The following is a 19080-nucleotide window of genomic DNA, read 5'->3' as shown; positions in this document are numbered from 1 at the left end:
TTTTGGTCATTTTTTTTCCTTTTGATCTGTTTCTTCTTTCATAATATGACTAATGTGAAAATATATTTAACATGATTGCACATGCATTGCTTGCCATGTTGGAGAGAAGGAAAGACAAGGAGGAACTCAAAATCTTTCAAAAAATAAATGTTGATATTTAACATGTATAAGACTGCCTGTCATCTAGGGGAGGGAGTGGAAGGAGGGAAGGGAAAAGTCGGAACAGAAGTGAGTGCAAGGGACAATGTTGTAAAAATTGCCCATGCATATGTTCTGTCAATAAAAAGTTATAATAAAAAATACAAAAAAGTTGAAAACCATCTTTACATGTGATTAGAAAAAATAATATTTATATAAAAAGTATTTAGTTCAAAATTCAGCTGACCTATAATGAGTTAAATTTTGAAATTTAGTTTTCCTACTAATCACTATTTTATTGTTGCCTCAAGGAAGTCTGTTATCCTAGAGAGATGCAGATGGACACCAGGGAATTTGGTCTAATATCTTTACACCACCAAGCTATCCTCCAAGGATGTCTGGTTTGTTCTCCAAAGAAATCTGCTCCATTATATCTGACCTTGCAGGTGGACTCCAGCAATGAACACTTCTCATCACAAGATTTCTCATCACAGTTATTAGCCCCTCATTCCCGATTTCCAACTAATCGTATTGTCTTCCACAACTCAGCTCTGTAACCAATCATATTGATGTTGCCATTCATGACATCAAGTTATTTTAACCCATCATAACTTGGTGGTATAGAAGCAGCTAGATGTATAGTGGATAGAGTGTCTAGGAAATTTTGAATTCAAATATAGCCTCAGACACTTACTAGCTGTGTGATACTGGGCAGGTCACTTAACTGTTTGCCTCAGTTTCCTCATTTGAAAAATGAACTGGAGAAGGAAATGGCAAATCATTCCTGTTCTTTTTTCTGTCTTCCCTAAGATTATAAAAGAGAGCCATCCTCCTCATCTGGGTTTTAGCTTTGTGATCCCACTTGAGATCTGATTTATTATTTTTTTATTATTATAACTTTTTATTGACAGAGCCCATGCCTGGGTAATTTTTTTTTACATTATCCTTTGCATTCACTTCTGTTCCGACTTTCCCCCTCCCTCATTTCACCCCCTCCCCCAGATGGCAAGCAGTCCTATACAAGTTAAATATGTCACAGCGTATCCAAGATATAATATAGTGTGCAGAACCGAACAGTTCTCTTGTTGCACAGGAAGAATTGGATTCAGAAGGTAAAAATAACCCAGGAAGAAAAACAAAAATACAAGCAGTTTACATTCATTTCCCAGTGTTCTTTCTTTGGGTGTACCTGCTTCTGTCTATCCTTGATCAATTGAAACTGAGTTAGATCTTCTCTTTGTCGAAGAAATCCACTTCCATCAGAATACATCCTCATATAGTATCGCTGTTGAGGTATATAATGATCTCCTGGTTCTGCTCATTTCACTTAGCATCAGTTCATGTAAGTCTCTCCAATCCTCTCTGTATTCATCCTGCCGGTCATTTCTTACAGAACAATAATATTCCATAACATTCATATACCACAGTTTACTCAACCATTCTCCAACTGATGGGCATCCATTCATTTTCCAGTTTCTAGCCACTACAAACAGGGCTGCCACAAACATTCTGGCACATACAGGTCCCTTTCCCTTCTTTAGTATGAGATCTGATTTATTGATAAACTCCCACTTTGCTAATAAATTGATTATGTTCAGAACTTTGTATCTTAGCTAGCCATTTTAATTGTTATACAGCTGTATTCTACCAAAGGAAAATCTTGCTTATTTTATTGTGAGGGAAGCCCCATTAGCATTTTAGAATACTTCAGTAAACTTTAAAAAAATAAAACTGATGAACTGATGTTGAGTGAGGTGAGCAGAACCAAAATATTGTTTACAGTAAAAACAACATTGTGTAATGATCAACTATGATAGACTTAGCTCTAGTAGGAAAAATAAAATATAAGTGGAAAATTTTAAAAATTTGAACATAGTTCTCCAGAGGGTATAAAATATTTTTTCTACTCCTAATCCTTCATTTATATGTAAAAATTGAGGCCCAAAGCATTGAAATGACTACTCAGACAGCTATTTTTTTTTTAGTTGATGTAATTTTAAGTCATTCAATGAAAAAGTAATTATGTACAAATGAAGGGTACCCCAAAGAAGGAATAGAGGGAGTTGGCTGGTGGGAACAATGTACATACATGGTTTTTCATGATTGATGGTTCTTAGTAAATAGAGCACCGGGCCAAAATCAAGAAGAACTGAATTCATATTTAGATTCAGATAATGCTATGTTAATTAACTTTTGTTTGCCCCAGTTTCTCAAATATAAAATTGGGATAATAACAGCATCCATCTCTCAGAGTTGTTGCCAGGATCAAATGAAACATTTGTGACAAGTTCTTAGCACATTACCTGCTACAAAATAAGCATTTTGTAAATGCTAGTTATTAGTATTTGGGAAAAGACCCCAAAGGGGGAAATTCCAATGTAATAATATTTATATTGCCTAATACAAAAGATTATTACAAGAATGTCACTCATGCTATATAAAAATCAACTAATACTGTGTAAGACTTTACAAATTTTTTTTTGTCTTTTTTGATTGCTATGAAAGGTGGCATGAGTTTTTTGAGACTAAATATACATAAGAAAAATATTTGAGAGAGAGAAACATAGCATAGTGGGTAGACTGCTAGGCTTGGAATCGGGAAAACTTATCTTTCTAAGTTCAAATCTGGCCTCAGACACATTAGCTGTGTGAAACTGGGTAAATCACTCAACCCAGTTGCCTCAGTTTTCTTATCTATAAAATGAGCTGGAGAAAGAAAACTCCAGTATCTTTGCCAAGAAATCCCCAAATGGGGTCATGAACAATTGGACATTATAACAATAACAACAGAGAGACATAAATAAGAGAAATAAAGGGAATGTGCATTTATATAATGCTACTGGCACATTATTCTCATTTTACAGTTAAAGAAACTGAAGCAGAGATAAAGTAAATTGTCCAGAGTCACACAGCTAGTTAGTATTTAAAGATGGATTTGAACTCAGGCCCTTCTGATTGCAGGCCACTGCATTATCTCCTTGCCTCAGATGTCACAGGATAGATGGAAGAATTAGAGAAGTGGATAATTAAGAAGGTAATTATGGGAATTTTCTCTGAAAACATTAAATAGATAGGAATCCCTTTCCCTCATCGGTAAATTGAGGAAATGGATTAAGTAATAGTCAGGGTCTTTTCCTTCTCTATGACTCTGAGATACATTGTGATCAGTTTCAAGTTCAGAAATGGCCTCACCTAGAAGCTGGAAAATGAATGGATGCCCATCAATTGGAGAATGGTTGGGTAAATTGTGGTATATGAATGTTATGGAACATTATTGTTCTGTAAGAAATGACCGGCAGGATGAATACAGAGAGGATTGGAGAGACTTACATGAACTGATGCTAAGTGAAATGAGCAGAACCAGGAGATCATTATATATCTCAACGACAATACTGTATGAGAATGTATTCTGATGGAAGTGGATTTCTTCGACAAAGAGAAGATCTAACTCAGTTTCTATTGATCAAGGATGGACAGAAGCAGCTACACCCAAAGAAAGAACACTGGGAAATGAATGTAAACTGCTTGCATTTTTGTTTTTCCTCCCGGGTTATTTATACCTTCTGAATCCAATTCTCCCTGAGCAACAAGAGAACTGTTTGGTTCTGCACACATATATTGTATCTAAGATATACTATAACCTCTTTAACATGTATAGGACTGCTTGCCATCTGGGGGAGAGGGTGGAGGGAGAGAGGGGAAAAGTCGGAACAGAAGTGAGTGCAAGGCATAATGTTGTAAAAAATGACCCTGGCATGGGTTCTGTCAATAAAAAGTTATTTTTTAAAAATGGCCTCACAACTGGAATAAGCACTTAGTACTTAGTGAGCCACTAAGAGCTTGTAGGCAAGTAAAAATCTAGTCAGTTCTTTAATGGCAGATGTAGGAATCAAGCTCTGAGCTCCTGACCACCAGTCTAGTCTGTTTTCTTTTATACTAAGCTGTCTCTCCAAATGAGAAGATTCTGATGGTGACTTTTCTTTTATTTTTCTGCATGAGATAGTTGACTTCTGAGAAAAATTGATGAAATGCATGGCAAAACTTTGAACCCCTCCTTTTCAAGGACTATGCCAAAGAATACTTTGACCACAGTGCCTGGAACCTTTACAAGAAAGCATTCTGCCTATCTCTCACTGTAGCATGCTTCCAAGACTTATTTTACCCACAATGCTAATTTCTCCAATATAAAAAACATAGTTATTACATATGGAAAGGATCTTTTAAAATTTCTATTCATTTAACATATATTGGATCACTTGCCATTTAGGGAAGGGGGTGGAGTTAAAGGAGGGAAAAATTAGAATACAAGGTTTTATAAGGGTGAATGTTGAAAATCATCCATATATATAAAGTAAAAAGCTTTAATAACAAATAAAACTAAAACTTCCATTCACAACTATTTTCCAGATTTCCATAGTAAGATTAGAAAAATTATCTTCTTCTATCTTCAAGGGACAGTTGGAAATTTCCCCAACAGTTTGAATCTTAATGATTTAATCTATTTTCCAGAGAGAATGTCAGTGACAACAAATTTAGCCATGTCCAACACACTTTTAGTTTATTTGCAATTTGGGATGATTTAAAAATAATGTCATCTCTTTTCTGAAGTTTTATTACTCTTTTGTTTTCTCAACATAGTCATTTGTAAATTTATTCTCCCTGTTCCTCACCCCCAACCAGTAAGCCTTCCCTTGAAACAAAGAACAAACAGTTAACCAAAAAAAAATAGGAGACTTTTAAAACCTAATCAAATCCCAATGCTCTTTGCTAGTAAAAGAGCTCAGTAGTAGAAACACCCCAACTTCAATCTATATTTTTGAGGTTTTTAGTGAAGCTGTAGCAAATTAAACTTTTTTACCTTACTGTTTAGGCTTATATTCAAATGAGTTGGAATCCCAATCTTGATTTAAGAAAGGATACTGGCAAGTTATACTACATCCATTTCAGAATGATAAAAGGGTAGGTCAAAAGAACTAGCTCTGGAGAAGGGAAGGCTATCTTCTGAAAGGAATATTACTGTTAAATGATTTTTCAACTGTATCTGATTCTTCCTGACCTTATTGGGATTTTCTTGGCAAAGAAACTGGAGTGGTTTGACATTTTTTTCTCCAGCTCATTTTACAAATGAGCAAACTAAGGCAAACAGAATGAAATGACTTACCTAGAGTAGTAGCTACTAAGTGTCTGAAGCTGGATTTGAACTCATAAACATCAATCATCCTGATTCTAGTGCTCTATCCACTACACACCTAGCTGCCCTTCTGAAGAGAGTAGCTGTTTTTAAATATTTTAAGAAGGTGCCATGTGGAAGAGAGTTTAGATTTTTTGTTGTTGTTGCATGATTTCAGAGGACAGAAATAAGATCAATAGATAGAAGGGTTCAGAGAGACTGATTTAGTCTTGATGTATGGGAGATGGAATTGACTGCTTTGAGATGTATTGAAATTGCTATTGAAAGAAGTGTTCCAGCAGAAGCTGGTGATATAATAAAGGGGGATATAATAAAGTTAGAGGAACTGAACTAAATGACATCTGAGACTCCTCACTCTGAGCTTTCCTTCTGAGGACAATGGCAAAGGTATATTAAAAAGAACAATGAGGATGAATATTTTTTCTGTCACTATTCAGGAATCATTGCTATATCCAAGAGAGAATACAGTTTTCCCCTATTAGTTGACACCATCACCCTGATCAGGTCTACTTACATTGGTGACAGTTTCAGATGAGATCAAGCCCAAGAGCATTTAATAATTGGAGAACAAGTAGGCAGAATTTCAAGGATACTTACCATTTGGAAGTGCTTGGTGACTCTACCAGAGAATGAATGCTTCGAAATTTGGTGCTGGGGAAATTAATAGATTGTGAACTTCAGGGCAGCTAGTCATCACTGGCAAAAGGAAGTTGGGAGAGCCACGTCAGAAGATGATCTGTCATAGGCCCAATCCCAAAGGTAGTTAGAGGGTGTGGAGGCCATGGTTCTGCTTAGGGGCATAGTAACTAATTAGCATTTTCCACATATTCTGGTCAGCATTTGTGAAGAGAAAGAGAAAAGAACTTGAAGCAAACCTTCACATCCTTTGAGCCTAGAAGATTTTAGAGATTTATCTAATTCAATACATCATTTTATCAATGATGAAAGTGACTTGTTTAAAGTCACACAGCTTGTGAAGTGAGAACCAAAACTTAGAATCCAGTGTCTATTCTACCTCTGCATGCTGACCCTCCCTGATTCACATTGCTTTTCCTTCTCTTTTCAAGAACTAGGTATACAGGGGGAAAGAAAATGGAAAAAATCAAAACTGAAGGTATGCCAACTACAAATGAGAAAGAAATGAGTTCATTTATCCTAGTGTTTCCTTATATGTGTGTCCAAGTTACAGGTTACTTTTGTTAGTCTGACAATTTTATTAGTATTGTTATTGATATTTCTATTGAGAAGCAACTTGATACAATAAGGAATTAGATTTGGAATCCAAAGACAGAGGCCATTGTTGTCTTAGGTCAAGGATATTGCTGGGAAGAAAAGGATTAAGGGAAGATCAAAAAGGAGTTTGTGCCTGAGACTATTTGTTGTCAAGGTAACTAAAACATCATTTTTTGTCCATGGTGTAAACAAAAAATGTTTCTTATAGATGATGATATGATGTGATAATTTTATGTTAGCAACACTTTGTTTTATAACTCCCTAATGCGTTTTAAGTGCAGCCAGGTGGCACAGTGGATGGAGCACCAGGGCTGGAGTCAGGAAGATTCACTTTCATGAGTTCAAATCTTGCCTCTGCCACTTACTAGCTGTGTGATGCTGGGCAAATCACTTAACCTTGTTTGCCTCAGTCCCTTCACCTATAAAATGAGCCATAGAAGCAAATGATAAATCACTCCAGTATCTCTGCCCAAATGGGGTCATAAAGAGTTGGACATAGCTGATAACAATTATATATTTACCATGTACTAATGTACATTACTTATCTGTGTTTGTGACTCATTCCATTTGTTCTATTACTAGACAACAAACTCCATGAGAACAGGGACCAAATCTAAAATGCTGGCTCTCACCAGCAACTAGTACTATGGTCTGCACACCATAAGTGCTTAATAAATGTTTATTTATTGACACTATAGATTTACTATTATACTATTGACAGGATGTTTGCTAAACTTTGAAAGGGAAAAAAGAAGGGAGTGTTGAATTATCAAAGCCTAGAAAAACATCTGAGCCAAAGGAAAAAAATTGAAACAAAGGAGGTCAACAGGGAAAAAGGAAGAAAGGAAATTCTAAAGTTGTTGGCTTTGCTGTTGGAATATGTGTAAAGAATAATATTTTATCATTCCTTCCCCTCGACAAACCACCTTTGGTACACTGTGTTCAGTTGTCAGGGCTCCAGTTGAGAAAGACATTGATGAACTGTTTAAATCAAGAGAAAGATAATACAGGATGGTGAAGGGAGCTCAACATCAATCATATAAGGATTGTATCTGACTTTTGTATCTCTTCCTCCTCCCCTCAGGCAGCCTACTGCCTAGTACAGATATCTTCAAGGGCTGGCCTTTAATAAATATTCATTGATTTGAATTATGGCCAAGGATATCCATGAGTTCACTTCCAACTTTGAGAGTCTACTGTGATGAGATTCTATTAATATTTCTGGCAAGAGAAGCTGGGGTTGTCCTTAGCATTTAATCTGACCTTTGGGCATAATTTCCTGACCTCTAATCTCCTGACTCGATGAGAAGTACTCTGTGTTCCATATCTGCTCAGTCATGAGAGGCCAGGTGGTCAAATAGTCCTGTTTTTCACTTCTCATAAATTCATTCTTCCTTCTTAGAGTGACCTTCACTCTGCAGTGCTTTACCTGCCCATTATCCATGTTTGGGCTTCACTCTTCCCTTCTCAAACTTGAGCCTTTAGTTAATCAATTCAATTCTACAATGTCTTCTACTCTTGAATACTCTGTCCTCTTGACTTTTCCCTTCTTATAGTTTGCTAAACCCCAATATGAATTATCTCTACCATTTGCCATTCTTAGCTTTATTCATATGCTACTAAATGTCACTAGAGGAAGTCACAAAGACATTGTGGCTGGGTCTACTGTAAATTGGTGCTATTTAATTTTAACTGGGCATTAATTGATACCAATTGACCATCTAGTGCATATATCGCATTGACTTTTCCAAACCTTCTTTCCCCCTAGACTTCCTGTATCACCCCGTTCCTTGTTTTGTTCTTTACTCTGATAATAGTGGCCATTCCTATTAAATTTACTCTTTTTCTCTATTCTATATCTTAAAATCTCTTAACACTACTCCATTACTTCAGTCTTTTTCTAAAGAAATGGTACTTCTCTTTACCAAAGTCAATTCCTTTCCTTGGGCCCTTCATCCTACAACTCTTGTGTGAACATGTGGCATATGTATTATTTGGATCACAGCAGCAATGGCATTATGGTATAAGCAGCCTGAATTCAGAGAGGAAAGTAGTATGTCGCTGTATTAATTATCTAGACAGGCAAAGAATATGAACAGACAATTTTCAAATGAAGAAATTAAAATGATTTTTAGTTATATGAAAAAAATAATCTAAATCATTATTGATCAGAGAAATGCAAATTAAGACAACTCTGAGGTACAGCACTACACACCTCTCAGATTGGCTAAAATGACAGGAAAAGATAATGATTAATGTTGGAGGGGCCGTGGGAAAACTGGGACATTAATACATTGTTGATGGAGTCGTGAAGTGATCCAACCATTCTGAAGAGCAATTTGGAACAATGTCCAAAGAGCTATCAAGTTCCGAAGAGCTTTGATCCAGCAGTGTTTCTACTGGGATTATGTCCCAAAGAGATCTTAAAAGAGGGAAAGGGACTCACATGTGCAAAAATGTTTGTGACAGCCCTTTTTGTAGTGGCAAGAAACTGGAAGCTGAGTAGAAGCCCATCAGTTGGAGAATGGCTGAATAAATTATAGTAGACGAATGTTATGGAACAAGATGATTTCAGAGAAGCCTGGAGAGACTTACATGAACTGATGCTAAGTAAAATGAGCAGAAACAGGAGATCATTATACATGTCAACAAGATTATAAGATGATCAATTCTGATGGACATGGCTCTTTTCAACAATGATTCAGACCAGTTCCAGTGATCTTGTGATAAAGAGAGTTCATCTATTCCCAGAGAAAGGACTGTGGGAACTGAGTATGGATAACAACATAGCATTTTCACTCTTTTTGTTGTGGCTTGATTGCATTTTATTTTCTTTCTCTTTTTTCCCTTTTGATTTGATTTTTCTTATGCAACAAGATAATTGTATAAATATGTATGCATATATTAGATTTAATATGTATTTTACCATGTTTAACATATATTGGATTACTTGCTACTTAAGGGGAGGGGAGAAGGGGAGAAATTGGAACATAAGGTTTTACAAGGGTTAATGTTAAAAATTTATCTATGCTTTTAAAAATTAAAAAGTTTTAACAAAATAAAAAAAATTTTAAAGTAAAAGCAAAAAAAAAAAAAATATCCAGACAGGAAGTATAAAATTTGTCATCATGTGTCATATTTTTTGAGTCACCAATCAAGAACTTTTATCACAGTCTCATCAAAGGACTGAGTATTCCAATTCTCTGCATGGAAACTTTCAAATCCACCTCAAAGTATGCAAAATTCTCCTAAGGAAACAGTAATAGCCAGAGCAATCAACAACTACTGTCACCAGCCCAGATAAAAGGAAGTTCCAACTCAAGGGCAAAATGCTGGAAAGGAGAACTCCAGATCCATGTCCATGTTCAGACTTTATGCTTCTATAACCTTTCTTGATATTTCCTGCTCTAAAGAACACTCTTGAGTTTCCTGGTGAGGGAAAATAGCAATTGTCAAAAATGACAATTGTCAGCCTCTCACTCTCTCTGCCCTCAATCCATTATGGTATCAGGTGCTAAAGTAAACAATAATTTGGAGCAGAGAAGTAGTTACTAGATCAACATAAGGTAGTGAATAGGCAGATATTACCCATTCCTTTCTCCTGGCAGCTTGCCCCCTCAATTGTTGCTCCACACACACACACCACCAAGTTTCATCTTTCCCTATCTGTTTATTCCTTCCCTACCACCTACAAACATGCCCAGATCTCCCCCTTCTTGAAAATTCCCTCAGTTTTACTGCCTTCTCAAAACTATTTTCCCATATCTTCCCTCCCTTCAATAAGTGAACTTTTAGAAAAAATTATCTTTACTCATTGTCTCTATTTCCTCTCCTCTCATTTATATCTCAGCCTCTTGCAATCTGACTTGTGAGCTCATCAAATAACTGAAATTATTTTCTCCAAGACTAACAATGATTTCTTATTTGCTAAAATGTTTTCCCCTTTCACATCTTTCTTGACCTCTCTGAAACATTTGACTCTATCCAGCAGTTTTCATATTACTTCTCTGTCTTGATTCTCTTCCCACCTGTCTAATTGCTCTGTCTAGATCTTCTTTGCATTTCTATCCCCAATGCCTAATACATATTAGGGACTTAAAATGCTTGCTAATTGATTGATTCAGTTGCTAAATCATCATTCATGTCCTACTGCTGTGCTTAGGTGCTATGCTGTATTGGTTCTCTTTTTGCTTCTTTTACCTGCTTATTCAGTGCTCTCATCAATTTCCATGGGTTCAAATATCATTTCTTTTTTTTTTTGATAGATCCTCAAAAATTTTTAATAGTATAAAGATACTGAGAACAAAAGTTTGAGGACCACTAGCATAGATTTAGGCTAGAGGTGAAAAGCAGCTTAGAATTTTAATTCTTTTATTTTTTTATGGAAGCTTTTTATTTTCAAAATATATGCAAGGATAATTTTTCACCATTGACCCTTACAAAATTTTGTATTCCAATTTCCCCCCCTTTCCCCCATCCCCTTTCCTAGATAGCAAGTAATGCGTTAAACATTGTAAAAATATATGTAAATCTAATATAAGCATACATATTTATACGATTATCTTGCTGCACAAGAAGAATCAGATCAAAAAAGAAAAATATAAGAAAGAAAATAGAATTCAAGCAAACAGCAACAAAAGAACTGAAAAAGCTATGTTGTAACCACTCAATTCCCACAGTCCTCTCTCTGGGTATAGATGGTTCTCATCATCACAAGATCATTGGAATTGGCCTGACTTGTTTCATTGTTGAGAAGAGCCATGTTCATCAGAATTGATCATCTTATAAGCTTGTTGTTGCCGTGTACAATGATCTCCTGGTTCTGCTCATTTCACTTATCATCAGTTCATGTAAGTCTCTCCAGACCTCTCTGAAATCATTCTCCTGATCATTTCTTACAGAACAATAATATTCCATAACATTCATATACCACAATTTATTCAGCCATTCTCCAATTGATGGGCATCCACTCAGTTTCCAGTTTCTAGCCACTACAAAAAGAGCTGCTACAAACATTTTTGCACATGTAAGTCTCTTTCCTTCCTTTGATCTCTTTGGGATATAAGCCCAGTAGTAACACAGGTGGATCAAAGGGTATGCACAGTTTGATAACTTTTGGGGCATAGTTCCAAATTGCTCTCCAGAATAGCTGGATCATTTCACAATTCCATAAATCCAATGTATTTGTGTCTTAGTTTTCCCACATCCCCTCCAACATTTGTCATTATCTTTTCCTGTCATCTTAGCCAATCTGAGAGGTATATAAAGGTATCTCAGAGTTGTCTTAATAAAATATCATTTCTATACAGGATGATATCTAGATCTTCATATCCAGCCTCATTTCTCTCCTGAGCTCTAGTCTTACATTATCAACTCTCTATTGCACATTTCCAATTACATGACCTGTAACTTGTAACAAATTCAACATGTCTCAAGGAATCCTCATTATCTTTCTCACAACACTAGTCCTCTTTAGTCAACAAACATTTAATAAGGATCTACCATGTGTGAGCCACTGTGATGAGCACTGAGATCACAGAGAAAGGTAAAAATAAACAAACAAAAGTAGCCTCTGCTCTTGGAAGGGGAAGCATAGAATTTAATTTAATGGAAGAGACAACATGCAAACAATTATGGGAAACATATACAGAATAAAATGGAAATAATCTTAAGGGAAGACACTAATGTGATACTGTAACCTTCACTGCCTTGGAAAAGACATATTTATTCCTCCCCAAGTGTTCTCTACCAGAATGCCAAGGTCACCTTGGCTAGAGCTAGTTCAAGTGAAGATTTCCACCAGTGCCAGAAACTGAGAAAGATAAAGCAGAGCAGAAACAACTCCTCCTACTTCCCGATCCCATTTTTTTGGAGCTGGGTTAAAAGAGACCTGGGGATGGAAGTCCTTCCCCTTTCTCTTATTCAGTTCATGATACCTATGATGTAGGTGAACTGGGATCTTCACCTTCTGGACACAACAAGAAAGAGAAGAACATAGGAAGGGACTCTGACCAGAAACAGCAGTTGTTTTTGTCTCACCAGTTTTTAAAATGCAGTCTGTTTTAGTTAAGTCAAAAATGGCTGCCCTGACCCCTGTGGTAGAGTTGAAGTGTGGCTCCATTTTAGGATATCTCTGCATGCCCTTAGGGGTGCCACCATTGGAGGTAAACTGGGAGTGCCCAAAAGGCACCATTACACTAAAAATAAAGACTGAGGATGGTTTCTTGAAGAAGATGGAGCTTTAGCTAAGACTTAAGAGAAGCTGGGGAAGGCAGATGCCATAAGAGTTCTAGATGTGGGAGATAGATAGCAGTCTGCCTAGTCTGTAGAGGGGGTATCATGTGTATGAGGATAGCAAGAATATATGGAGGTAAGCAGATGACTGGAAAGATAGGAAGGGGTCAGTTTATGAAGGGTTTTATTTTTTATGTTATAATAGCTATTGCTTTTTTTTTTTTGAAGTTTTTTTTATTTTTAAAACATATGCAAGGATGATTTTTCAACATTGACCTTTGAAAAATATTGTGTTTCAATTTCCCCCCTCTTCTCACCCTCTCCCTTCGATGTCAAGTAATCTAATATATGTTAAACATGGTAAAATATGTATATGTTTATGTCAAGAGGAGAGAAGAGAAGAGGAAAAGAGAGGAGAGGAGAGGAGAGGAGAGAGAGAGAGAGAGAGAGGAGCCAAGAATGATATCTAGGTTATGATCCTAAGTGACTGGGACAATAGTACTAAATAGGAAGAGGGGGAAAGATAATGGGTTCACTTTTGGACATGTTGTGTTTAAGATGCGTACAGAACACCCAGTTCCATATATTCATTAGGGAGCTGAAGATATGAGACTGGAGGTCAGAAGAGAGGTTAAAACTGTTCAAGTAGATCCAAGAATTATCTGCAAAGATTTTATAATTGGATCTCTGGGAAAGAAAGAGATGATGACCCGGGGCAGAATCATGTAGGACATTCATGGCTGGGAGCATGACAAAGATGAATATATGGCAAAGAAGGCTAAAAAATAGTCAGGTAGGAAGAGAACCAGGAAAGTGGTTCACTGCTTTTCTCAGGAGAATTAGTATCACTAAAACAGAGAGAGAAAAGAGTATTAAAAAGAGTGTGCTCAATGGCGTCAAAGACAGCAGAGAGAGATCAAAAGGGATAAGGATTGAGAATAATTTTCCTATTTTTGTCAAGGGCACGTCCATCTTTCCAGTAATCCAGATTTACCACTTTGTTTGTTGTAACTTGATTCTTCACTCTCCTTCACTCCATATAGCCCATGGGTTGCCAAGTCTTGCCAGTTCAATCTCTACAGCATCTCTCACCAGTCACCTCTCTGCACTTACCAGACCACCACCTTATTTCTAGCCCTTATCAGCTCTCACCTGGACTGTGAGAATAACTTCCTCTATGGCTCCAATCTCTTCAGTGACTCTCTTACCTCAAAGATAAAATTCACATTCCTCTCAGCGCTTAAAGTCCTTTACAACTGTTTCCAACGTATGAAACTCTATGTTTCAGGCAAATTGGCTTCCTTCCTGTTCTTTATATGTACATGACATCATGTCTGTCTTTGCATACCATCCTCCATGCTTGGAATGGATTCCTTTTCTAACTTTGTCTTTTGACATCTCTAGATTCCATTTGGAAAAATATTCCTTTCAGTTTAAATAAATTCTCATCCTGGAGGCCTTTGACATTTCCCTCTCCCTATTCTACTAGACAGTACTTTTTATTTAATTTATATATATTCCTTGTTTCCTTTTTATTTACTTATCTGTACACACTTGGATTCCCTATCCCACCCCCAGTAAAAATGCAAGCTCCTCGAGGGCAGGAACTAATTTTTTTTAAAGATTCTTGCCTTAGGGCACAAAGATTGATATTTAATATATGTTTGTGCCAACAAATGAATGAATGAACACTAGACTGGAAATAAAACTTGGATTATTTCCCTAATTCTATCACTCATTAGCTGTGTTAGTTTGAGCAAGTCATTTTACCCATCTCACCTTCCTCATCTGTAAAATGAGAGGATCTGACCAATTGTTGATTTCTAAAATCCCTTCCAAATTTGACATTATTTAACTTTTTGATAATACTGTTCTAGGAAGGGATAGCCTAATGTAGTAGATAGTGGACTAGCCCTGAAGAAAGGAAAACCTGAGTTCAAATTCTACATCTGGTTAAAAACTGTGATTGTGGCAAATCACATAACTGCTCAAGGCCTTTAGGCACCTCTCTAAAACTCTGAAGCAGTCTACCTAAATGGTGTCAGATTCAAATAGAAAAGGACCCTGCTACTCTCCTATTGACTTAGTAAACCATAAATTAACACTACCTATGTTATATTGTATTTTTATTTATTTTGTTAAACAGGTTCTAGGCAGTTTTTCAGCAACTTCCAGAGTTTGACATCTCTGCTGTAAATTACTGGAGTAAATCCTTCATTCAGATTTCCTTACATTAATGGAACAAACCCAAAAGCCATCTCCTAGAATCTCCTGTTCATAATAACGAGCTAAAGCCCATGCATTCACTTCAAGAGCCTTTGGTATCAACACAGAAGGAACTGTGTTAAATATAGTTGAATGTTAAATGTATATTATAGTATTATAATTGTATAAAGCACTGACTGAGTGCTCTTAAACAACTGAGTTCTACCAATCCACTTCAAGAAAGCATTGGCTATAAGTAAAGTAAAAGTATAAGTAAAAGGGACAATGGGATGTAAGGACACTCACTTTCAGTGCTGATTGTAAAGATGTGTCCTTTTTATATCTTGAGAGATCCATATCATAAAGTTTAGGAAACTGGGCTGAGAATTGGCAAAGACAATGGACCTTCTCCATGCCCTTTTCCTGGTCATGAGTGACTATAGAAATAGAGCTATAGACACTGTGAAGAACAGAATCTCTTAGAAATACTTCAAGAAGAGTACAGCAAGTTGAGGAAGGGGATCTTTCTGTCTTTTCCACTCCATAACAGTGATTTTTTTCATTATTTGTGATTATAAGTGACTTGGAAACTTTCCCCATACCTCTGAAGAGCTGAAAAGACAAATCAGGAGGTGGTTTGAAGAGATAGTTAGAAATGGAAAATTCCATATAAACATGCTTTTTTCATATTTTAATTTTAATATGTATTATTTACATTTTTCTTCATCTTCTTAAGCTAAACAATCAATGAAACAGTAAATCAGACCTGATTTGTAATATTTGCTGATTGCAGAGAGGTAAATGCCCACACTGAAAACTTAACAATTCTCTCATTTCAACTTGAAATAGCCTGAGAATTGATAGTGTAATCTAAATAGTGTCATAGAAATTATATGAAAATTAAATTAAATGTACATATACCCTTCCAAAAAATTCTCAGTGGCAGCATTGAGTGGCAAAAATATCAAGTCAGTGGACTTGAGTTTGAATCTTTTTAGCTTTTTCCTACTCATATTTTATAATCTTTTAGGGACTCAGTATCCTGATCTAAAAAATGAGGGTATTGGGATGGAAAATCTTTGAGGTCCTGTCAAATATGAAATTTATGATCTCTGTATTAAAATTTTCTACTCCTATCTGTTGGACTGAATAATGGAAATGGAAATACCTCTTTTCCTATGCACAGGGGAGGAAAGGAAAGGAAATAAGTGTTTATATAGCACCTCCTGTGTTCCAGGTGCCATGCTAAATGCTTTATACACATTAAGTAATTTCCTCTTTATTAGAACCGTGATTCATTTGAACCATGCTATTATTATCCTCATAATACAGTTAGGGAAACTTAGGAAAACAAATAAAGTGACTTGGCCAAAGTAGTGTCTGAAGCTGGATTTGAACTCAGATTTTCCTGATTTCGAATCTAGAGTTCTATTATGCTATTTGCAAACATCCTTAATCTTTTTCCTTTCACTTTTCTTATATTTAACAAGCTATGTGAATTTATTAAAATTAACGAGTTTATGGAGTTAGGGAGGAACTGGGGTTAACAATATGTCAAGTGCTTGTTTTCAGTGAATACAGGGGACATTAACAGAAAAAAGAGATTCCACATGTGGAGTGGGTCCCTGGGACTATATATTTCCTATCATTAATAGTTTAAAGCAACATTTCCCATAGTTTCCTAATTAAAATCTAAATCCAGGCATAATGAATTTAAATTGCTTCCTAAGAATGACCACTTCAAGCTTTGAGCTTCATGGTCAGGGAGTAGCATCAATGAATGCAGACTGAGTGTCCTCTGGTGGCCAGTGGTGGTACTATAGCTTTTTGTGGGGGGAGGCTGCTTCTTGATTAACCAGATAAAAGTAAAGGCAGCTATTGAGCTAGTGATTCAAAGATAGCACTCCCTAATGGACAATTTGAATAATGCACTCCTTTATGAAAAATTCATTGCCTTTCTTTAGGCATAAGGAAAATAACACAAAAGCCAATTTTGACTTATTAATGTGTACACACAAAGCAACACACACACACATCCACAATTACACATAAAAGTAGGATGGAGATGTGATTAGAATGCTTATTATGGAGATAGGAAGATCTGGATTCAAATCTCATTTATGGCACTAGCTATGTGATCCTGGACAAGTTACTTAATCTCTCTGCCTCAGGCAACTAAATCTTGGAAATCAAGAGATCCTTATGATGACAAAATTATAGATCCTTCATTAATCTGAGAATATACTAACTAATATAAGGAGGATTGATTCAGTTGATCTCTCTTAGAAAGATCAGAAGTCTTTTGCAGAAACATATAGAGGAATAGGACATATATATGCCCACTTAGCTTGAGAGAGTCATTTACAGACATTGTTTTTCAACTCCAAACTCCTATATGGAGATAAAATTTGATTTTCCTAGTTAGTGTGGGGTTAGTGAATCTAGCCTACAAGAGAGGGTCAATGTTGGCAGTGCTAATTTTTTCTGGACTTCCTAGAGAAAGAAAATGATTGTCTGATGCAATATGTTCCTTTGGGGGATAGATAGGGAAGGACACCCCTCCCTCCATATAGTTCCTGAACAGGACTGTACTTTGAGTTCAAAAGTCACTGAATTATTTGACAATGCAAGTCTGATAGAGGAAAAAATAATTATTCACCAACCTCAAAATAAACTTTATTCTGGTGCAATCCATATCAAAGGATGATAATAGGAGGCTAGGAAGAACTGTGTGGAATGTTGTGATAATTTTGAGAAGGAAACAAATATTTATTAATAAGCACCTACTATATGCCTGGATCACTGTCTTGTCATAGTGAGCTATCCTGTGCAGGGTTACTTAAGATGGACAGGTCATAGTGGAGAATATGGACAAAAGTTGATCCGTGAAGAAGGAAATGAAAAACTACTCCAGTATCTTTGGGGAAAAAACCTCCTGGACAATATTAAAATGACAAAAGATATGACATGGGAGATGAGTCCTGAGATCAGAAAGTGTCCAGCACTCTACTGGGGAAGAATGGAAGACAACTACAAATATTTCCAGAAAGATTGAAACAGCTGGGCAAAAATCAAATGGAAGAGTCTATAAAAGGGTAAGAAAAGCAGTGCTAGGCTATAATACAAAGAATCACACAATGACAAACTGTTCAAATTTAAGGCAAATAATTTTTTTTGAAAAAAAATTGGATTTTTATTAAACATAATCACAGGCTAGTTATATGAACTAAAGAAAGAACAGGCTGAATCATGTAAAGAAAAGGATGACAAGGTTACAGTTCAAATGCTGTACATCTATACCCCCAGAGCTATCATTAACTGATGATTATTTCTGAATCCTTATCCCTTTTAACTTCTCTGCAGCCTCTGACTCTGTTAATCACTATTCTCAGTCTTCTTTTCTGGATCCTCCTCCATGTCATGCCCACTAACTTTGGGTATCTCACACAACTTTCTGGCTTGGGTCCTCTTCTCTTATCTCTTTGTATTACTCGACTTATTGATCTCATCACTCCAATGATTTAATCATAAGTTCTGTACTGATGGCAAATATGGCAATTCTAGCCCTTAACTTCTCTACTGAACTTCAGACTTGGATCTTTAATAGTCTTTCAAATAACTCAACTGAATGCCCAGTAGTCAGACATCTTAAACTCAACATGTCCAAAACTGAACTCAGTAGCTTTCACACTGAACTCTCTCCACTTCCTCACTTACCTAATAATACTGAGTATACCAGCATCTCCCTGGTCCTCAAGGCTTTTGACCACAGTATCATCCTTGATTTTTCACTGGTTCTCATTTTTCATATCAATCTGTTGCCAAAGGCTGTGGATTGCACCTTTGCAGTATCTCAAATATGCCCCATTATCTCCTCTTATACTACTACTAGTAGGATACAAGTTAAGGCAAATAATTTAATATCACAATACAAGTCTATGCTGAAGAGGCCAAAGTTGCTTAGTTCTATGAAGACCTATAACATCTAGAAATAATACCAAAAAGATGGAATGCTAAAGTAGGCAATCAAAAACAGTTGGAATAACATAGAGATTTGGCCTTGGTAGCAGGGAAGAGAT

The sequence above is a fragment of the Sarcophilus harrisii genome, chromosome 2, assembly GCF_902635505.1.
Source record: "Sarcophilus harrisii chromosome 2, mSarHar1.11, whole genome shotgun sequence".
NCBI lineage: Eukaryota > Metazoa > Chordata > Mammalia > Dasyuromorphia > Dasyuridae > Sarcophilus > Sarcophilus harrisii.
The sequence above is the reverse complement of the archived record's forward strand: the minus strand, read 5'-3'. Positions refer to the sequence as shown.